The sequence below is a fragment of the Podarcis gaigeae genome (assembly GCF_964106915.1).
Source record: "Podarcis gaigeae genome assembly, chromosome: 3".
Classification (NCBI taxonomy): Eukaryota; Metazoa; Chordata; class Lepidosauria; order Squamata; family Lacertidae; genus Podarcis; species Podarcis gaigeae.
The window spans coordinates 24294653-24312026 of record NC_139680.1 but is presented as its reverse complement, the minus strand read 5'-3'; positions in this window follow the sequence as shown (position 1 = coordinate 24312026).

The following is a 17374-nucleotide window of genomic DNA, read 5'->3' as shown; positions in this document are numbered from 1 at the left end:
TTGGAGTGAAACGGAAGGGGGGTGGAGGAAAAAAAATGGTAAACAAAGGAGGAAAGTTTTATGACGCAGTTTTAAATGGCGTCTCGCTAAGACAGGCTTGTCCAAGAAAGACGGGGGGAGGAGGACCAGGATCACTGGAAGGTGAATCGTGACTGGAATGTGATCTAAACCTGGCAGAGCCCTCCTGATATTTTGATATACTGCCAAGCCTGGAGAATTAAAGGACAGACCGAGGATAATTTTTTTACGGAAGTGTGGAATGGTGTCTGTTCCTAAGTGATATGATTCTTGGAGAGTGCAAAACCCACACAGAGGACGTTTGTTTCCAACTCGCTTGTGAATATTATCAGAGATCTCAAAGAAAGGATTATATGATAATAACAACAAGAAGATGAAGAAAGTAATAAAGAGACTATCTGGACAGAACTGGATAGAACTGTTTAATTAAAGCAGCAACATAAGTGATGCTTGGACCCCTGTTTGGAGCTTGAAGTATGGGTACCCCCAACAAAATTTAAAAATTTGGCTGTATAATTTGGAACTAATGTGATTTGGAAATAATGTGATTTGATTGGCCTGTTAATAAAAATTATTATAAAGAAAGAGAGAGGGGAGGGGTCTTCCTGGATGACTCTTAATCTTTCTTCCTTTTTACTACTGTTTATTTCCTGCAAGTTTCTGACTGTTCCCGATTCTGTTTGCTTCATTAGCTTTCAAGTTGAGAGCACATGGCCTGACCAAGGAATGACTAACTTGTTATATGCATGTTTTCAAACCTTGACCTCACCTTCAGAGGAGGAGTGCCTTGTCTATGTGGAACTCATTCTTTTTTTATAGGTGGTGATAATCATACTTTGATAGTAACGCAAGATTACTGTGCTGATCTTCACATTAAGTATTTGGAAAGCAGGATAGTTACTCATACCATCATGGTCACATCCCTATGTGATTGCTACTAATGTTTGGACCTGGTATCAGGGACTAGTACCATCAAGGACCAGTACCAGGACCAAAGATTAGCTCATATTTAAAAATCAAATTATGTCAGCTACACTGATGCCATGATCTACAGAAGGGTTTCCCAAACTTGGGTCTCCAGCTGTTTTTGGATTACAATGGCGGTTCCCTCATTGCGAGAAGTGAGGTTACAGGGAACCAGACAGAGGGCCTTCTTGGTAGTGGCGCCCAACCTGTGGAACGCCCTCCCATAAGATGTCAAGGAAATAAACAGCTATCTTATTTTTAAAAGACATCTGAAGGCAGCCCTGTTTAGGGAAGTTTTAAATATTTAATGCTGTATTGTTTTTAACACTCAATTGGGAGCCGCCCAGAGTGGCTGGGGAAACTCAGCCAGATGGGTGGGGTATAAATAAATTATTATTATTATTATTATTATTATTATTATTATTATTATTACTATCATCATCATTACAACTCTCATCATCTCTAGCTAGCAGGACCAGTGGTCAGGGATGATGGGAACTGCAGTCCAAAAACTCTTGCGCTACACAGAAATCAAATGAACTGATTGCCATGCTAACAATTCTTTTGCACCTCCCAATTAAATCCATATGTATTGGACGGGAGGTTGTATTTCACCTTAACTGGGAAGCAAGAGAGAGAAAGATTAACAATGCATGTTTACATGGACGGGATTCCTGCAGGGCTGAATGGGGCTTATTCCAAGGTAAGTGTGCAACAGCAAGTTGCAGTCCTATACACAGCATCTGCACTTAGTCCCATTAAACTCAACTTAGAACTGTGTTACAAACCCATTCGAAGCACATTTTTGAAAATCAAAACAATTAGGCCTTAATTGAACTATTAGGTGTTGTTCATTCAACACCTGCCATACCTGAATAAAGTACTGATGGCTACCTCTGCATTACGGAAGCAAGAAGTTAGACTTTTTAATTTAAAGTACCTGAAATGTTTGCTTAAAAGTATATCCTGAGAGTTGCTGCTGAGACAAATGGGAAAGCTGATAATCAAGTTGCGGATATGCGCAAAAAACGGTTCTTATCAAAGTAGGAATTTACGGCTTGGCACAGAGCTTGTGATTTGTAACAAAATGAAATAATCCCTGGGGAAGACATTGCCTGGCAAAACTAGATCCTAAACGTGTTTGTCAAGTTCACAATTTATGACTTCAGCAGAACATATTAGAATGCTTACTTTCCAGGTGACACAAAGAAGCGTGGTCGCTTTGCTTATGGGCATGGAACCTCTCCTTTGGAAAGGCCCTGCAAGTTTCCTAGCAATTAAAAGGGTAAAGAGTAAATGACCTCTAGACGGTTAAGTCCAGTCAAAGGCGACTATGGGGTGCAGCACTCATCTCGCTTTCAGGCCGAGGGATCCTGTGTTTGTCCACAGACAGCTTTCCGGGTCATGTGGGCAGCATGACTAAACTGCTTCTGGTGCAACGGGACACTGTGATGGAAACCAGAGCGCACGGAAACGCCGTTTACCTTCCCGTCGGAGCAGTACCTATTTATCTACTTGCATTGGTGTGCTTTCGAACTGCTAGGTTGGAAGGAGCTGGCACAAAGCAATGGGAGCTCACCCCGTCGCAGGGATTCAAACTACCGACCTTCTGATCGGCAAGCCCAAGAGGCTCAGTGGTTTAGACCACAGCGCCACCCACGTCCTAGCAATTTCTTAGCAATACTCGGAGATAATAATAGTAACCCACCTTACAGAACTGTTTTTAACTGTTCTTATGGATAATTTTATTGTTTCAGTCTTCTTGCAAATCCCTTTGAGGTTTTGCGCCTTACAATCAAGCGGTATATAAAAGTTACAAAATAAAAAAATAAGGATTAGTACTGCCCAGTGTGTGTTGAGCCCTTTGAACAATTGAAAGTGCTATGGTGTATCTCCCCAGATTCAGGTCAGTCATAAATGTACTTCTGTGAAACAGATCGGGTTGTATGCTCACGGAATGGAAATGTTGGAGAGTTGTTATGATGTCATTCCACAGAGCGTGTAATTCATGTGTACGGACCTTGTACTAGTTAGCATTTATAATGAGATCTGATGGGTGATTATATCACACAACAACAAAATGCGACCTAATTCTCGGAAGGGCAGATTCACCACGCAGGAAATTAAGGCTGATCCACTCTTCACAGTTGCTCTGAAAAACAACAGGAGTGATGGTGCTTCCTGTAAGCAGCATATGACACACACCTTTAAATGTTCATGTGCATATTATATGTTAATATATTTCTAGGCATGCTGGCTCATTCAGACTACTCACAGCTGGACATGTGTCTAACATATAGACATTACATGCTTGCTGCAAGAAAGACCGGCGCTACCTTGGAGTTTCCCAAACGAGTTACAATGGGTCTATTTAGGTATAAGATTCCCAGTCTTCCAACTATCAGGGACATGCCATGGACTGTCTTTTCAGTCTCCCCTCCTCCTCACTTACTAAAAGTTGTTTGATTGATCTGCATTCTACTTTTTCATCCATGGTGCTCAAGGTGGCTAATGGCAAAAACATATGCAATAAAATATAATGTAAAAAGAAAAAAGAAAAGCAGGTAAAACACATCAGTACAACTGACAATAATACGTCAAAACCATTTGTTCCATCAGTGGCGTAGCGTGGGTTGTCAGCACCCGGGGCAAGGCAAGTAATTTGTGCCCCCTAACCTGTGGATTTGCGCCCCCTAACCCCCAGGTGTTGCACCCGGTGCGGCCGGCCCCCCCTCCACCCCCCACGCTACGCCACTGTGTTCCATATTCACAAAGGGCATAACAAGCGATCTTATGGGTCTGAAAGAAAGGTATTTGCCTCCCTACTTCCTAATTAGTGCAAAACCGTATTGCTCTTACATCAAATCAGGGTTTGCAATTCACAAACCATAGTTTGTTTGGCTCTAAAAGAACACTGGATTTGCACTGAAAAGAAACCCACATTGATTTTGGTGGACCCCCTCTGCCATGTTGGTTTGTTGCTGTTGTTGTCATAAACCCCCCTCCCCCGTTTTCATAAGATCTGAATTGCTCTTTTAATAGGAGGAGAATGGTTCTGCTCTCGTATGTTTTCTGAGGCAAAAGAGGCACACTGTGACTATTTCCTCTTGATGTGCAATTGGGAGTTTCTCTCATAAACCACCTCCAAAGTTGCCACATCAGAGAAATCCTTCATCTGGAAGGCAGGAATCAAATAAGAGCTCTGAGGAGTTTATGGTTTCATAATTCACATTCATTTCACAGGGATATTCACAGGCAGAATTCTTACCCGATTGTGCTTTATGATACCAATCTCTCCCTCAGTGCTTGAGATAGAATCCTAGGCTGATGCAATTCACCTCGCCTTATAATGTTGCTACAACAGGTTGAGAAGGTAATATTGACAGATTATCTGAAAACGCGAGTACTGTATGTGGTTGCAAGGTAGCTACTCCATTGGTTTGTGAGATGGAGTGTAATGACAACATATGAGTAACCCTAGGGCCTTGCATAAATTTGGATTATCTCTTAAGAATTTCAGGGTTTTTCACTAAGGTGTAATTATGACTTAGCAACTGCATTGTTTCTCAATAAAAGGAGTGCCTGTTTCAAAGCTGAAAAGTATTTTTGAATTCGTATAAATAGAGGCACTGATATAATTCGGTGTTTTCAGTGTTTTGTTTACATTAAAAAAAAAACCCAACATGAGGTACCAGTACTCACATATTCATAAAACTGTCATGGGTGCCAGCACAAAATGTCTGCCATGGGCAGCAAAGAAGAGATGCTGTCATCCATCAGCTTCTCAAGGGCCACAGGTTCCCCATTCCTGCTGTGGAAGCTTTTGGTCCTGGTGAGGAATACAACTGATAGCATTGTAGAGCTGGAAGGAACCACAAGGGTCATCTAGTCCAACCCCCTGCAATGCAGGGATCTTTTTTGCCCAGTGTGGGGCTAAAATCCAGGACCCTGAGATTAAGAATCTCCTGCTCTACCAACACCTTTGCTGAGTTGCTGGTACAGTTTGTGACGTCCTCTTCATGCTGTAACAGGTTCGGCTAATGTCTTCATCAGTTTTGCAACAAACTCATGCTCTCTCTGATATTTCTACACGTGTGTTGGTGGGTAGCGCACACAGAACCTACCCAGCCCAGTGACGTGTGCATGACAAAACCAGTTAGTTGAATATTTGCTTTGACAATGCTAATTTGGCTGTACGGGTAAAGGCTTGGTGACTTAATAGGAAATCCCCAGCTCTTTCACAACGGTACACCTTAAGAATAGTATGTGAATAGAATAGAAGGGAACAGAATAGGTCTTTTGTGATGGATATCAGAGTGACCTTGCAACTGTATGCATGTTTCCTTGGAGGAATGCCTACTGAATTCAATGAGACTTACTTCCAGTTGTTTGGAAAAAGTGTTCAGGTCAGTGGTTTATCCGATGAAAATAGGGATATTCCATAATAAGGGACATGGGTGGCGCCGTGGGTTAAACCACAGAGCCTAGGACTTGCCAATTAGAAAGTCAATGGTTTGAATCCCCACGACGGGGTGAGCTCCTGTTACTCAGTCCCAGCTCCTGCCAACCTAGCAGTTCGAAAGCACGAAGTGCAAGTAGATAAATAGGTACTGCTCCGGCGGGAATGTAAACAGCGTTTCTGTGCACTGCTCTGGTTCGCCAGAAGCGGCTTAGTCATGCTGGCCACATGACCTGGAAGCTGTACGCCGGCTCCCTCAGCCAATAAAGCGAGATGAGCGCCGCAACCCCAGAGTCAATCACGGCTGGACCTAATGGTCAGGGGTGCCCATTACCTTTATTCAATAATAATAATAATAATAATTGTACCCCACCCATCTGACTGGGGTGCCCCACCCACTCTGGGCGGCTTCCAACATAAAACAAAAAATAATAAAACATTAAACATTTAAAAACTTCCCTGTAAAGGGCTGCCTTCAGATGTCTTCTAAAGATTGCGTAGTTACTTATCTCCTTGGCTCAGGGGTCACATAACTCCATACCCTCTGACATTTCTTTGTTGAAAATAGGGATGTCCCAGGGACATTTCTGGACGACTCTGAATGGTGCAAAATTTCAGGCACTTACCCAGGGTTGGGTTTCTTTGGAATGAGGGACAGCAGAGACTGATATCTTTAGGATACATGGTTCATTTACATTTATATACAGTCAGAGCCCACAATGGAGGTGCTCACAGCAATAACACCCTAATAAGGTCTTCTGTATTTGTATTTGTACAGTGGTACCTCAGGTTACAGGGATGCGGGTGGTGCTGTGGGTTAAACCACAGAACCTAGGACTTGCCGATCAGAAGGTCGGCGGTCCGAATCCCTGTGATGGGGTGAGCTCCCGTTGCTCAGTCCCTGCTCCTGCCAACCTAGCAGTTCAAAAGCATGTCAAAGTGCAAGTAGATAAATAGGTACCACTCTGGCGGGAAGGTAAACGGCGTTTATGTGCACTGCTCTGGTTCGCCAGAAGCGGCTTAATCATGCTGGCCACATGACCCGGAAGCTGTACACCGGCTCCCTCAGTCAATAAAGCGAGATGAGCGCCGCAACCCCAGAGTCAGCCACGACTGGACCTAATGGTCAGGGGACCCTCTACCTTTACCTCAGGTTACAGACGCTTCAGGTTACAGACTCCGCTAACCCAGAAATAGTACCTCGGGTTAAGAACTTTGCTTCAGGATGAGAACAGAAATCATGTGACGGCGGCAGCAGGAGGCCCCATTATCTAAAGTGGTGCTTCAGGTTAAGAACAGTTTCAGGTTGAGAAAGGACCTCCAGAATGAATTAAGTTCTTAACCCGAGGTACCACTGGAATTGTAAGACCTTGCATACAAAAGCAATGTATGCAAGTGAATACATTAGCAGGATTCTAAAAAGGAAACTTGTAATGTGAAAGACAATGTTTAAATTTGGAGGTAATTAAAGATAAAGATTTTATTGACATGCATGAGTGAAGATAATACAAAGGAACCAAGGGAAGGAGCAGAGGGAAGTTGGGGGATTCAAGTAATCCCACAATGTGGATTTAATATTGTGTATAGGTAAAGGTAAAGGGACCCCTGACCATTAGGTCTAATCGTGGCCGACTCTGGGGTTGCGGCGCTCATCTCGCTTTATTGGCCAAGGGAGCCGGTGTACAGCTTCCGGGTCATGTGGCCAGCATGACTAAGCTGCTTCTGGCAAACCAGAGCAGCGCACGGAAACGCCGTTTACCTTCCCGCCAGAGCGGTACCTATTTATCTACTTGCACTTTGACGTGCTTTCGAACTGCTAGGTTGGCAGGAGCAGGGACCGAGCAACTGGAGCTCACCCCGTCGTGGGGATTCAAACCGCCGACCTTCTGATTGGCAAGTCCTAGGCCCTGTGGTTTAACCCACAGCGCCACCCGCATCACACATTGATTGTGTATACAGTTGTTATAAATGTTTATTTTGTGTGGTTTTTTTCTTTAATGTAATGATTTTGTTTTTGTGTGTGGAAACTAATAAAAATATTATATTTTTAAAAAACACACACAGCACCCCAATAAGGTCTTGCTTCTCCACAGCCAAAGCCTTGAGTTCTAGCAGAAATCAAGCATGTCTCTTCCTCACGGGCTTCAGCCTGCTGCCTCCTTCTAGCTTCTAGCTCTCTCACACACAACACAACTTTGGCTTTTGTCCTTCTAACTACCAGCCAGTTGAGGGAGACACAGAGCCACTTCCTTTGTTACTTTAATGACCCATATTTGGGCCATGACCGACTTCCGGAGGCGGCGCGAACGGTAATGACTGCCCTCTTCTAACCAGGAGAGGGAAGCTCCGCTGAAACGGGTCGTCCGCTACGGCGAAGCGGAGACCCACATCGGAAAACCGCAGGCGGCAGAAGCCTGCGGTCTTGGGACCCGGCGGGCGCCAGGAGCTGCCCCCAAAACGTTGAAGGAACCCCGTAAGGGGCTCCGGATGGCGGAGGGGGTAGCGGCGCTGAGGGTCGCTCCGCAGTCAACGGAGCGAAGCCGTGAAGCTGTTGCCGGTGAGCGCTGACCTTTCTTCCTGGAATCTACGTTACGGAAAGCAACAATCCGTGAGTAATAAGGACTTTCAAAAACTTTAAAGTTTTAAAAAACAACGGAATTTGGCTGAAAGCGGATTGACGAAAAAAAGGAAGTCCGTCTTCCGCTGCTACTGAACTTCAAAGCAAAGAGCAGGAGGAGTGGAGGCAGAGAGTGAACTTTTAACCTAATGGATTTGAGCACCCACTGAACCTCCTTTGAAGCAGAATAGGACTGTAAGCATTGGATTTTTGTGTCTCTAATTTGGACTGTGACATCTCCTTCTATTGGAATTACAATTTAAGTTAAAAACCCAGGTGTTGGAACTGCCTGAGCAACTGTGGCAGTCAGCCTGCAGATTTGGATACTTTGAACTTAAACTTGGAAACAATCTGAGGGGTCTGGAATTGCTACTTTGAGGCATCATTTGGAATACCAGCAAGCACTATTTGAGACATTGTGTTCATTTAATACCAACTCTGCTAAAATTTACTACTTGAAGGTTCCTGGACATTAATTTTGATTTTATGAACTTTATTGGAATTGATCTCTTCCCGAAAGACCTTTTAAGCTCCCCCTAGAGGTTTTGGAATTTACAGCAGTGGCATTGTTTTACTTTCTCTTTCCCGGCCTCCTGTTTGACTGTTACCATCTGGGCCGTCTCTTTCTCATGGGAAACAACTCAGCCTGACCTTGACTTTTAGATAACTTTGGAATGAGTGGTGCAAGAAAAAAGGAGCCTAAAGAAAAGGAGCCCAAAGAAAAGGAACATAGAGTAAGAACTAGACAAACAACCTTAGCCACAGCCTTACAGCCACGTAGATCGTCTGTGCCTATTTTACTTTCTGAGGAAGAAGCCGCATCCCTGCCAAGGGCAGGAGAAGGAGAAACTGAGGAATTACAATTGGAAGATATGGCCTCTGGAACAACTGTTTCTATCTTAGAGAAAATCTATGAAAAATTGGAATCTTTGGACAAGAGAGTTGAATCCTTGGATAAAAAAGCTGATGAGCAAACATTTAAAATCGATCAAAACACAGAATGTCTAAATAGATTAACTGGACAAGTGGCACAGAATGCACAAGCAATTGGAGAATTGAAGGAGGCTACAGGTGAAAATCGGAAATTGGCTGAAGATACCAGCCAAAGACTTGGAAAGCTAGAAAAAGAGGTGAGACCACTCAGTAAACAAGTAGGAGAACACCAGACCTACCTTTCTATGATTGAATTACGGAACAGGGAGACTAATTTAAGGATAAGGTCGGTCCCAGAAGTGGAAGAAGACAACTTAGCTGAGTTTCTGACCAAAATATTTCCCAAATTCTGGAACTTAGAAGAAAAAGACTTTAAAATTGTATCAGCTTTCAGGCTTGGAAGACTTACAAAGAAAGACAAACCCAGAGACTGTTTGATAACATTGAGATCAAAGGAGGAAAGGGACAAGATCCTGGGCCTGCATTACGGAAAGTCACTGGTCATTTTGGACAAAAGAATTGAAATTTACAAGGACATTCCTAAACAACTTTTGGATCTTAGATCTGAGTACTTGGAACTAGCAAGACTGCTGAGGAGCAACGTAATCATCTTCAGGTGGGACTTTCCTCAAGGACTATCTTTTACTTTCAGAGGGAAGAAGATTAAAATTAGAACATTGGAAGATAGAGATAAATTTCTAAACGCGTACGGAGAGGACCTTCAAAAAGGACTTGAATTACCTTCAGGGCCTGGAGCACCAGAGGCAGCGGCACCCTTGGATTCTGAAGACCCAGCCAACAAGGTACCACCCCCAGAAAAATAACCAGATTTATTCAGGATGTCTCTGCAACTGTTGAGTTGGAACATAAATGGCTGCAATATTCCGGAAAAAAGGAGGAAATTTTTTCATATATTAAAAAAGGAACAATTGGACATTATTTGCCTACAAGAAACACATGTGACTAGGCTCCATAGAAAAGTGTTAATAAACAAAAGACTTGGTCAGGAATTCATATCCTCAGACACAGTAAAGAAGAGAGGCGTGGTGATTTATGCAAAAGAGAGCCTGTCACCTAAATTTCTATTTAAAGATGAACATGGAAGAATTTTGGCAATCGAAATACAACACCAAGGAGAGAAGATTCTGCTATTAGGAATTTATGCACCAAATGAAAGAAAATCGGAATTTTATAAGAAGTTGCATGAGACTATGCTGGAGTATCTGGACTATGACAACATCATTATGATGGGAGACATGAATGGAGTCGTATCAACTTACATGGATAAGTCACAAAGCCAAAATGTTACGAAAGATGGCAGACTACCAAAGACCTTTTTTGAAATGACAGACAATATGGACTGGATTGACATTTGGAGAACGAAGAACCCCTTGGGAAAAGAAGGAACATTCTTCTCTGAAGCCCAGCTGACTTGGACAAGAATCGACCAAATATGGATAACTAGAGGTCTGGCACCCAAGGTCAGGAAAGTGGAAATCTGCCCAAAGACCTGCTCCGACCATAATGCACTGAAAATGGACATGACACTTCTACCAACCGGTTCCTTTAGATGGAAGATGAATGACAATTTGTTTAGAGATCAGGAGATTATCAAGAAGGCCCCAAAAGTTTTGAAGGACTATTTTGAGATAAACATGAGCACTACGGCGGAAAAAAGAATCATTTGGGACGCAAGCAAGGCTGTGATGAGGGGGTTCTTGATACAACAGAATGCTGTTAAAAAAAGAACACAAAATGAGAGGAAAGACAAGATCTTGGAGAAAATTAAAGAGTTAGAGAAGAAGTTAAGATCGAATCCGAAGTCACAGCCGATTCTGAGAGAAATTAAACTCCATCAGGCACAATATTCTAAACTGATGAACCAGGAAATAGAATGGAAGATCAAATTAATGAGACAAAAAACTTTCGAATCAGCAAATAAATGTGGGAAACTGCTGGCTTGGCAGTTGAAGAAGAGACAAAAGTTAAATGTAGTCACAAATTTGGAAATTGAAGGAAGAAACATTCAGAACCCCGTGGAGATTAGAAAGTGTTTTCAGAAATATTTCAAAAAACTATATACTCAAGGGCCGCAGAATGAGGCTGAGATTAAACAATTTTTGGAAAAAAATGGACTTTAAAAGCTTTCACAAGAAAATAGATCACTCCTGAACAGCAAAATAACACGACAAGAGATTGAACAAGCCATTCAGAACATGAAATTGGGCAAATCTCCAGGGCCAGACGGCTTGACCTCCAAGTATTATAAGACATTAAAAGATCATTTGATACAACCATTGATGGAGGTCAGCAACGAAATTATGGAGGGAAAGAAGGCGCCGGAATCGTGGAAGGAAGCTTTCATCACACTGATACCAAAATCGGAAATTGAGAAGACACAACTCAAGAACTACCGTCCCATCTCCCTTTTAAATGTGGATTATAAAATATTCGCAGATATTTTGGCAAGCAGACTTAAAAGAGTTTTAAATGAAGTAATTCATAAAGATCAGGCAGGCTTTCTCCCAGGTAGACATATGTTTGCTAACACAAGGAACATTATTGACATTTTGGAACTTTTGCAGACAAACATAAATACAAAAGCAGTGTTAATTTTTATAGATGCGGAGAAGGCCTTTGACAATATCTCTTGGAAATTTATGAAGGGAAATTTAAAAGAAATGGGAGTGGGACGGGGTTTTGAGAATGGGATTGATGCAATATACTCAGAACAGAAGGCAAAACTGATAGTTAACAATGTGGTTACAGAAGAGTTTAAAATTGAAAAAGGTACACGACAAGGCTGCCCGATTTCCCCTCTGTTATTTATTTCGGTTCTGGAGGTGCTCTTGAATAGGATTAGAGGGGACCGGTTGGTGCAAGGGATTCAGGTCGGAGCGAAACAATATAAACTTAAAGCTTTTGCAGATGACCTAGTCTTGACTTTGCAGGAGCCAGAATCTAGTACAAAAGGAGTATTACAACTGATTCAAGACTTTGGTCGGGTGGCGGGATTCAAACTAAATAAACAGAAAACCAAGGTGTTGGGGGAAAACTTGACAGATACAGAGTCAGAACGGTTTCAGAGAGAAACAGAACTAACTGTGGTTAAAAAAGTAAAGTACCTAGGGGTAAACATAACAGCAAAAAATCTGAGTCTATTTAAGGATAATTATGAAAAATGTTGGTCTGAAATCAAGAGAGACTTGGACAGTTGGTCAAAATTGAAGCTTTCTTTGTTAGGCCGAATTGCTGCTATTAAGATGAATGTATTGCCAAAGATGTTGTTTTTGTTTCAAACATTGCAAATTGTGGACAAGACGGAGTGTTTCCGGAAGTGGCAGAGAGATATCTCTAAATTTGTCTGGCAGGGCAAAAAGCCCAGAATTAAGTTTAAGATATTAACTGATGCGAAAGAAAGAGGGGGCTTCGCCCTGCCAGACTTAAAACTGTACTATGAAGCCGCAGCTTTCTGCTGGCTAAAAGACTGGCTACTTCTTGAAGACACTGATGTGTTGGATTTGGAAGGTTTTAACAATGCTTTTGGCTGGCATGCATACTTATGGTATGACAAAGTTAAGATCAATAAGGCCTTTAAGAACCATATTGTCAGGAAAGCAGTATTTAATGTCTGGACAAAATACAAAGACTTATTGGAAAACAAAACTCCGAGGTGGCTGTCCCCTCTGGAAGCCAAGGCCCGAAAAAGACCCGATATGGAGGCCAAATGGCCAAAATATTGGGAAATATTAGAAAAAGACGGTGACAATTGGAAATTGCAGAGTTTGGAGAAAATGGAGGGTAAAGTGCGAGACTGGTTACATTACGCCCAGATTAAAGAAGTTTTTAAAAATGACAAAAAACTAGGGTTCCAGGTGGAGAAATCGAAGTTGGAGACAGAACTGTTAGAACCAAAGACTAAGGTACTATCAAGAATGTATAACTTGCTGTTAAAATGGAACACACAAGACGAAATGGTTAAATCTGCTATGATAAAGTGGGCACAGGATATTGGTCACAACATTATGTTTGAGGACTGGGAAAGGTTGTGGACCACTGGGCTGAACTTCACTGCATGTAATGCTTTGAAGGAAAATGTAATGAAAATGATATACAGATGGTACATGACCCCAGTTAAACTTGCCAAAATACACCATTCGTCTGATAATAAATGTTGGAAATGTAAAGAAAATGAAGGAACATTCTTTCACCTCTGGTGGACTTGCCCTAAAGTGAAGGCCTTCTGGGAAATGATATATAATGAGTTGAAAAAGGTATTTAAGTATACCTTCACTAAGAAACCAGAGGCCTTCCTCCTGGGTATTGTCGGCCAGAAGAAGGACCGAACATTTTTTATGTATGCAACAACAGCAGCAAGGATACTCATTGCCAAGAATTGGAAGACTCAAGATCTACCCACACTGGAAGAATGGCAGATGCAGCTGATAGACTATATGCAACTGGCAGAGATGACCGGCAGAATCCGAGACCTGGGAGAAGAAAGGATGGAAGAAGATTGGAAGAAATTTAAAACTTATTTACAAAAATATTGTAATTTGATTGAATGTTAAGAAGGATGCTTATTCATAAATAATTGGCCACCACTAAACTAGATTGGAATTAGATGATAAGTGAGATTAAGGAAAAGACAAACCCTTTGGGAGAACTATTAGATTATATTTAAACGAGTGGATATAAGATTGTAAACAAGATGATAATTTGCTTGAAAAAACTTTTTAACAATGTAAGTGGGAGCAGGAGACGTGAGGAAGTCCAAACAAGTTATGAAATTTTGTGTATGATATAAGCAATGTTGTTTGTTATTTATGCTTTTCTTTTATAAAAATCTTAATAAATATTTATATAAAAAAAAACATATTTGGGCCATGACCAAGACGTTGGCCTGGCTATTCCAACAACTGAATCCTTGCCAGACCCAGGAATTAGGAAAGACTCAGGCATACAGGCTAACCCCACCCACCCTTCAGAAAATTATTATACTATCTGCATAGATCTTGGTGCACAGGAAGTACGGTGATATGTCTTCGCCTAGAAGGAAATAACAATTACTTTCTGCAGTGAATGCCTTTCGGAAGAGAGTCACGGGCAGTAATTCAGCGCCACTCCTGATCTTCATTACGCTATGACTTGTCTGCTTACACTACAGGATGTCCGAATTTTATACTGATTGTGAGCACAGTTGTCCTGAGTGACAAGCCAAGCTGGAGGTCAGAGAGATGAGAAAGCACCGAGGAGGAAAATATGCCATGTTGATTTTTAATGAACAAATTAACGCAAGGGGCACGTAAAAGAGGGCAGTACTTTGTTGCCTCTTCTTGGGCCCTTTGCAAAAATACAAAAACAAAAATAGAGGAAGCAGGGGACAAATGAGGAAAGATTGTCTTTCAAGATGCTACGGCAAATTGCCAGCCAACCTCTGCTTGAAAACCTCCGGAAAAAGAGAGACCACAAGCTCCAAAGGGGATGGGCCAAATCCTCCTAGCTCCAAATTGTAATTGTCATTTATTCTCACTTTCAAATCAAGGGTGAAGCATATGTAATCTGATTTACTTTCCTTGGGGAAGGGGCAGTAGATGACACTTGGTGTTTAACCCAGGATTCTAGAGCAGCACAAGAGAACCGAGTTGCTTGTAACACTTCTTCAGAATGTCTTAAACTAGTGTTGAGCTGGAAGCAATTTGAGTTCGCAAGGTTGCTCAATAATGTTACAACTAATCTAAAGTTGCATCCAAGCATCTTTTTCCTCAATAATATATATCACTTGCATCATGTTCTTTCATTAGAATACTGTTTGCGTTAAATTAAGCTAAAGAAGGGAATAGTTCTAGGAAAGTACTCATTACCCTCTTTCTACTCCAGAGAAAAAGTTATGCAAGTTTTCTCCACTGAAATCATGTAAAAAAACTCTTGTCCTTTTACAAAGTCTTTACCTAATTGTATATATGGTAATTATAATAGCAAGCAATTCTGTTCGGTCTACTGTTTGATAATAGTAGTGGCTACTGTTTTCCATACCTTTGACAGCTTATCAGTTTTGTATGCTGCTTGTACAATAATAAAAGCACCCTTAATTTAAAAAACAAAACAAAAAGCATTGAAAAGCATTGAAAGGACTCAGTTATCTGAGGTTCTGTCTCCCAGTAGCAGCCTGCCTCCCACAATGTTCTATTTAGAAAAACTGGATTTCCTTTAAAAAAAAGCTCAGCAACTTTGGCTGTGCCCTCAACAGAAATCCTGGCCATACCCATGCCCAAGGGAGACCGTTCCACTGTCAAACTGCTCTTACTGTCAGAAAGTGCTTCCTGATGTTTATTGGGAATCTCATTTCTTTTAACTTGAAGCCATTGGTTCGTATCCCACCTCTGGAGCAAGAAAAACCACACTTGCGCTATCTTCCGTGCGATAGCCCTTTAGCTATCTGAAGACGGCTATCGTATCTCCTCTCAGTCTCCTCTTTTCTAGGCTAAACATACAGTGGTACCTCTGGTTACGTACTGAATTCGTTCTGGAGGTCCGTTCTTAACCTGAAACTGTTCTTAACCTGAGGTACCACTGTAGCTAATGGGGCCTCCTGCTGCTGCTACGCGATTTCTCTTCTCATCCTGAAGCAAAGTTCTTAACCCGAGGTACTATTTCTGGGTTAGCGGGGTCTGTAACATAAGGTGTGTGTAACCCGAGGTACCACTGTACTCAGCTCCTTCAACCCTTCCTCATAAGGCTTGGTTTCCAGACCCCTGGTGATAATCTTGGTTGCCCTCTCATCTTAATGGTCCATTGATTTCCCACCATTGAATCTCCATAGTGGGAAAAAGCTAACCCTATTGTTGTTGCTGAGATAGGAGCCTCTTAAGAAACCAAAAGGGACAGCCCCACAACTACCTATTCTTAACTACAAGGATCAGAAAATAAGAACAGATGCAGCGTGGCCACCCTGAGCACCCCACAGAACATAGCAGGCAGGGGGACCATTTTTACTTCCCCACAATAATTATACAGTATGGTGAAATATGAGTTACACAAAACACGTTGGCTGTTGTGCAATTGGCACACCCGTCTCAAGATTTCAGCTAGCAGAACTGCCGCAGACACATAACATGCCATAATTTTTTTAGCATCTCTGAGGCGCAGTTACTTTCCTCTTCAAGTGGCATTTTAAACTGTATTATTCCCGTGCTGGTTATTAGAAATAATGTACTAATTGTCAGTTTGTTTTTGATTGCCTGTTTTTCACTGTCACTGCAACGTCAACGTTGTTAAGGGAGTAGTTAATACTTGGGGTTTTCCCCCTGTTATGCGTGTTTGGATTGTAGGGCAAGCGCTGCTCATCCTCTGCATGAGTAATTCAGTAGGGCTTACTCGCATGTAAGAGGCATGCTTGTAAATAAAACCACACTAAACACAGCAGAGCTTCACTCTAAAACAGGCAGTGAATTGCAGCTGGTACTTACTACCCTAACAACCGGACTCCCAAGTAAATGTACTTGGGCTGCTGTCCAATCCTGTGCTCGCTTTCTGTGGAGTAAGTCCTATGAAACGTAAGTGATATTTATTTCCTGGGATAGCTCAGCAGGTAAAGCATGAGACCCTTAAACTCAGAATTGTTAGAGGCCCATGTTGGGCAAAAGACTAGATAACCCTTGTGATCCATTCGAACTCTGTGACTCTATGACATATATGGCCTGGCAGCCATCCTACACATGCTTCCCAAAAATAAAAACAAATGGCCTTTATTTCCAAGTACCTACACACAAGATTACAGGAATTTGCAGGAGCTCCCCGTTTGTGGAACAGGTTTGCCTGGTGCCTTCATTATACATTTTAGGAGCCCAGCAAAAACGTTCCTCTGTAGCCAATGCCCTCTTATAATGTGCTGGGGAGAGGGTTTTATTGGGTTATTTTCGTTTTTATCATGTATTTTGTTTTTATATTGTGGTTTTATAACCGCCCTGTGATTTCTGTAACCGCCCTGAGACCTGCGGCTACAGGGCAGTCTAATCATCATCATCATCATTATCATTATTATAGCCGTGCTGAATCTGATCCTGCAACTATTTACTTGGAAGTGAATTCTGCTGCATCCACACCAAGCGCTCATACTAGCACTTTTTCAAAAAGGCTTATTTGCCTCGTGAAACTCGTCACGTGAGTGGGAGTCAGGCGCCGCTTGCGACGCGATCTCTTTATTTAGCGGCTAACATCACAAGGGGGACCTTTTTGCTTGGTTCAACAAACGGCGTCTCCTCCGATTTTGCAACGCGGCCTCTCCCTGCAAGCTCGCCTAAAATGCTTTTCCTACGCTTTGCGGCCGAGGAGGCCAGGATCCCTCCCACCCAAGGGCGGAGAGGCTGGTTGCTCCTGCT